General features: G+C 39.6%; 1 protein-coding gene across 3 annotated transcripts in view; it reads left to right on the top strand.

The window, feature by feature from the left end:
* The window catches only part of SLC1A3 (solute carrier family 1 member 3), a 104,150-nt gene that overhangs the window by 62,985 nt on the left and 34,962 nt on the right, over positions 1 to 6,203 (top strand). The gene's annotated exons all lie outside the window — the stretch shown is intronic.

The raw sequence follows: 6,203 nt of genomic DNA, 5'->3' as shown, positions 1-6,203 counted from the left end.
TAGTATTTTTTGGATTTGGGGTGAGCTTCTCCCATTATTTAATTGGCATAGGGAACTCTTGATGAAAAGAATCCTTCTATCAATGCAAATAGGCTTCTGATCTTTAGGTTGCAACCATAAAAAATGGGCTGGGGAACTGAGAGGTTAAATAACTTACCCAGGATCACACAGTAAATCTATGTCAGAGGATTGAGCCCAGATATGCCTGACCCAGAAGGCATCTCTATCCACTGGGCTGCACTGCCCATTTTGGATAATTGAGGGAAACAGCAAAGTTTGAAGAAGCAAGACAGTGAAGATGTTTAAAAAAAACTAGTCTCTGACAATGAAACAAGTATCCACTAACCTAACTCAGTAGATAAGTCAAAATGCAGAAGAAACGTAAATCTAATAATAACCACCTTCTGATCGAGTTTGCTTCTTGAGTACCCAATATATTGTATATGCTAATTTTTGTATCAACTTTTTAAGAATAGATTGATAGTTCTGGCAAGTTGACTGTTGTCATTTACAAAGTATAAATGTAAAAACAAAGCAAATATTTTAAGCAAACTTGTGATAAACTAAAACAACTACCATTATATAAGTACATAGGGAAATGAAAAGGGGCGAAAAGCATCTTCCATGGTGAGCTAGTCCATCCAATATTGTTCCTGATTGTGAAACATTTATTGAAAACAGTCAAATCACTTAGTTTCACTATTTTTGGTAATATTGTTAGATTCAGAAGAAAATTCAACTGAACCAATAATTTATAAAAACCTATTTTGTCACCATTTGTATTAGGGATTTTCAGATCTAATCCTCAGATTAATTTCTTCTACTGTCTCAGGTGGTATTTATTCCTTTGGACAGGAAAAACTGAGAAGGTGAAATAGTTATTCAAAAGGCAGTTACAGTAGCTAATGATTTGTTTTGCTGGTCAGAGCTTAGGTGAATCATAGGCCATAACAAAAAACTTAAATACGTCAACTATTGAACCTGTCTCTATGTCTTTGAAGAACCTCTTTCCTTATGGCTATGTATCTTTCTCTCCTCTGTATTTTGTTTCCTACTCCTCCTCCTTTTTTTTCTTTCTTTCCTCCTCCTCCTCCTCCTCCTCCTCTTCCTTCTTCTTCTCCTTCTCTTCCTTCTTCTTCTCCTTCTTCCTCTTCTCCTCTTTCTTCTGCTTTTCTCCTTCTTCTCCTCCTCCTTCTCCTGCTTTTCTCCTTCTCGTCATTCTTCTTTGTCTTCTTCTTTCTTTGTTTCTTTTTTCTTTTTCTTCTTCTTCATCTTCTTCCTCTTCCTCCTCTTATCTTCATCTTCTTTCTCCCCAAGGAGTTGTAATATCAAACTGAAATTTATTTGTATTTGTTGTATAAATTGAAAAAACCTTTGTCTGCTATTTTTTAAAGTGAATGATTTTATCACTTTATACTTTACAGTTCCTCTATCTCCTCATTCTCCCAATATAAGGGGAAAATATTCTCTGGGTTTTTTTTAACCTTTGTGTGAATTTTCATTCAATTTTGTGGTGAATGGTCCTCCATAAACAAAGTGGCCCAGCCTGGATCTGTATCATATTATGCTAGCATTTGGGGCTTCCCTTATTAGCTTCTGGACAGTAGGGCCTGTTTGTGGAATCCCCAGTAAGAATCAGTATACAACCGACGTGGAAATTTGCTTTCTTGATTAACAGCTTCTTCATAGTAATGAGGTATTTTCCTTGGCAAGGAAGAAGCAAATGGGTTTTTTCAATCTTATGACAAACTACCCATTCAGTAGATTTCATGTTCATAGTCCAAGAGTTCTGAAACCTGTCCTCCACAAACTCTGTGATCTCCCTCTTAGCTAAACCAATGTAGTAAGCCTGTGATGCTGTAATATTGACAAAGCACCTTCCTCATAACCACTATGTGAGGCAGAGAATCCTTGCAGCATTACCCCCAGTTTATAGATAAGAAGACTGAGGCTCAGAGAAGTTAAATGATTTCTCCAGGGTTACTAAGCTAGGAAGTGTGAGGACTAGGTCTTCTGAGTCCAAAACCAATAATTCCCCACCCCCTCAAATATCCATGTGTATATGTATATGTGTATACACACACACACACACACACACACACACACACACACACACAGTGTCCCAAAAGTCTTAGTGCAGTTTTAAGCTTTAGTAGATTAACAGGTATTATCAATAAGTTATAAATGTGCATGTATATGTTATAAATATATAAGTAGGATATGTATTATATATAGAATATATACAATGCATGTTACTTATATGTGTGTATAAACAAATATATGCATATACATATATATTTACATGTGCATACAAAACCATGAGCTATATCCGGGGTGTGCTAGTAAATATTTGTTCAGTCATTTTTCAGTTGTGTTCAACTGTCTGTGACCTCATTTGGGATTTTCTTGGCAAAGATACTGGAGTAGTTTGACATTTCTTTTTTCCAGCTTATTTTACAGATGAGGAAACCTGAGGCAAATAGGGTAGAATGACTTGCCCAGGGTCACACAGCTAGTAAGTGTCTGAGGCTATGAACTCTAGAAGATGAATCTTTCTGATTCCAGGCCTGGAACTCTATTCACTGCACCACCTAACTGCCCCTGTAAAAGTTGAACAATCAGCTATCCAAAAAAAAGTGCCCATAATACACTTTTAAATTTAATCTGCATTATTAGCATTTTCTTCATTGCTTTCTTAAGTCTAAACAATCAACAAAACAAGAAATCAAGCCCTGATATATAGCAGTTGTTGATACTACTGTAAATACCACTCTGGAAATTGAACAATAGGCTCTCAGGAATAATTGAGTTAAAAACAGGCCTGAGACGCATAATAATAGTGTGACCTTGGTTAAGTCACTTAAACTCTGTTTGCCCCAGTTTTTTCAACTATAAAATGAGGATAATAGCAACCACCTCCCAGGGTTGTGTGAGGATAAAATGAGATAACATTTGTAAAGTTCCTGAGTGGATAGATGGATGGATGGATGGATAGATAGATGGATAGATAGATAATCACACTGTAGACCTTAGAGAAGCAGGTGGTATGTATAGTGGATACTGTGCCAGACTCATGTGAAAAAAACATTATCTTTACCAACTACATGATCATGGGTAAGGCAATTGGCTTCCCTGAGGAAAAATTTACTAAAGTCAGCAGTTCTCCAAGGGTATGCCACCCACACTGGAATTTCTGCTAATGTGTGCTTGAATTATATGGAACTTACACTTGCCATGTGTGCGTATATCAGTTTCTTTCAGTAGTGTGTGATGACTCATCACAAAAGCCCCTTCTGCACTACGAGAGGGGGAAAAGTTTGAGAACCACTATACTAAGACATAGCTCTTTGTGATCATGCATGATAAAAGACATTCTCTGGACAAGGAAAACAACAATCCTGACATAGCCAACTAAATCTTCAGTTGATAATGGGGGAAATTTTTTATTTCCTTTTGTTTTAATATCACCTTCATTTCCATCCCTCCTCCTTTATCTTAGATCCATCCCTTGTAACAAATAACAAAAAAAGTGGGCCAGGGGTGGAGGGAGGCTGGGAGGAACACTGTAACAAAACCTGCTGACTAATCACAGATTATGACATTTTATGCAATATTCCACACTCACAGTCCCCAACTTCTGCAAAGAAGGCAAGTGGTTGCACTTTTTTTTTTTTCACCTCTCCTCTGGAGCAGTCATTCCCTTTCTATAAAACAATGTGCTTATAATTGATGTGCTCACCACCATCCTATCTCCTGAAATGACCAAAGTCTCAAACCTTCCACCTTCAAAGGCATGTCTCTTGGCACTGTTCTAGGCAGGCAGAACCATATTATTTTCATTCTCCTCCCCTGCTCCGTAACCGAGGCACACTTTTTTTTCTTAATTGCGGCTAGTTTCCGTGGTCCCGGGTTTCTAAATCTTGGCTTAGGGACAGTCATTCCTTTGTCCTCTGCTCTTACAATGAGGTAACCAAAGAAAAAGAGCCTTGGTCTGAGGCTGTCGGCTGTTACTAATCACTGCTCCCCGGCTTGCTGTGAATCCCGACTTGCCTCTCCCTCCTGCTCTGCTTAGCACACATAAAGAAGATAAATTACTCCCGCTTCCCCTTCAGAAAGCATATTGTGCAGCACATTCCAATACTGTGAGTAAAGGATGGGCTAATGGGAAGAGTTAAATGGGAATGTGAATGGCTGCGCAGCAGGCCAGCTCCAATCTGGCAGATGTGAGCTGAGGGGAAGCTTGGGTCTGAGGCCCTTCCGAAAGTTTCCTGTTACCTTGCTGCTAGAGAGAAAGTAAATCCCCGTGGTAGGCACTGCCTTACTGTTACAGTGGCACTGCTGCGGTATCAGGGTGTAACAAGAGTCTATTCAACAGCCACCATTTGTATGTTGAAAGAAACCTCTCGACCACCCAAGGGACCTCTAAAACCCATTGCCCGAGAGAGATGGTTTTCAGCTGAAAAGTGGAATAAAATGGCCTTGAAAACCAAAGCTTCCGATGCATGAAGGAGTAACTACTGGACTGAGTCCTCAGTTTCACTTCCTTGACTATTATTCTGCCGTGTGGAATATTCATTTGCACAGGCGGAGAGGAGCCAGAGGAAAATAATTGATTGCTCAGTGCTACCAGACTTAGGGAGCAAAGCGATTTAGCTAACTTTGTCTGCCACTAACAACACAGCTCATTTCAGTAAATTTCCATTAACAAATCTTTCAAAAGAGGATTCTCTTTTCCTTTTTTTTTTAACCCCCATTACCCTTCTTTAAGACACAACACAATTCACTATGAAACACTACTCGCAGAGCAAAAGGACTAGGTTGTTGACAGAATGTAGGAGTCGAATTTTTAAAATGATTTCCCTGCACAAATCATACATCATCACAACTGCAGGTCTGGACAACCAGCATGCACGTTTGCCATTCTCATGCAGCGCTGCCTCGAGAAGGTGCTTGGCATCCCAGGCTAATGAAAAGGCCAGAGTTGTGACATTATTAGCAGGCATAATGGAGAGGAAAAATGAGGCCAGGATGAAAAAAGAGTGAGAAAGTACTTGAGCTTTGATTTAGTGTGTATAGGGCACAATTAGGCTGGGCTCAGCTCTCTGTGGGGTTGTTTGAAGCTCCTCATTGGGATTCACCACTTAAAATGGGCCTCCTTACTCAAACTTCTGTTTGTTGGGTTTTTTCAAGCTCTGATCTCTGAGGAACTACAGTTTCCTTAGATGTTCAAATGAGTTGGCCGTAGGCCAGAGGTCAGCAACTTCTTCAGCTCGGGTGCCCTCACCAGGACTAAAAGAAGTATACCCCCTCCTCTTTAAAGTTCCCTAGTACTACTACAGAGGGACCCAATTCCCACCACTCTACTCCACTCTATTTGTTGTCTTATGTCTGAAGACTCAACTTTTTGCATGACTGAGTTTTCCCATTTATAGACAGACAAAATAAAATCAAGAGCAACCACCAGTTACAGGCAAGCCTTCAGGGTCTGGTGAGGGGAGCGTAGTGGAGAGGACCCAAGACTTGGAGTCAGAAGAAGGCTCAAGTTCTGACTCTGCCATTGCCTGACCATGTACAGGTCTAAGCATTCCTCGCAATCTTGGTTCTAAGATTCTATGATCAAAACACCCCAATGAGGGAGAAGAATAAATAAATAAAAGAGAAGATGAGGAGGGGAAAGACAGAAAAAGGAGGGGGATGACAGAGAAGGAAGGAGTGAAAGAGAAAGAGGAGAGAGAGAGGAAAGAGAAAAGAGTGAGAAAGACATAGAGACAGAGACAGAAAGAGAGAGAGGAGAGGGAAGAGAGAGAAGAGTGAGAGAGAGAAAGATAGAAACAGAGAGGAGAAAAGAGTGAAAGAGAGACAGAATGAGGGAGGAAGGAGACAGACAGAGAGAGAGAAGAGTAACAGAGGAAAAGGAGAAACATCTGATGGCAAATGGTACTAATGATTTTCTTAACTGCCATTCAGTAGCATTTTTGCTATAAATTTGCCACCTTAGTCACAGTTTTATAGGTATCATATATTTTCCATTGCAGACTTTCTGGATTTAGTTTTTGACATCTCCAGAACTTGCTCTCTAAAGGGCCAGCACCAAATAATTTAACACTGAAAAAAAGTAATAAACTTTTTAATTGGAGAGTCAAAATAATTTCATTAGTCTTTTTTTATACACACACACACACACACACACACACACACACACA

Source organism: Vombatus ursinus, unplaced genomic scaffold (genome assembly GCF_900497805.2).
Source record: "Vombatus ursinus unplaced genomic scaffold, bare-nosed wombat genome assembly UNPS02014772.1, whole genome shotgun sequence".
NCBI classification, from domain to species: Eukaryota; Metazoa; Chordata; class Mammalia; order Diprotodontia; family Vombatidae; genus Vombatus; species Vombatus ursinus.
Note: the sequence above shows the minus strand (reverse complement) of the source record. Positions and strands in the feature narration are given on the sequence as shown.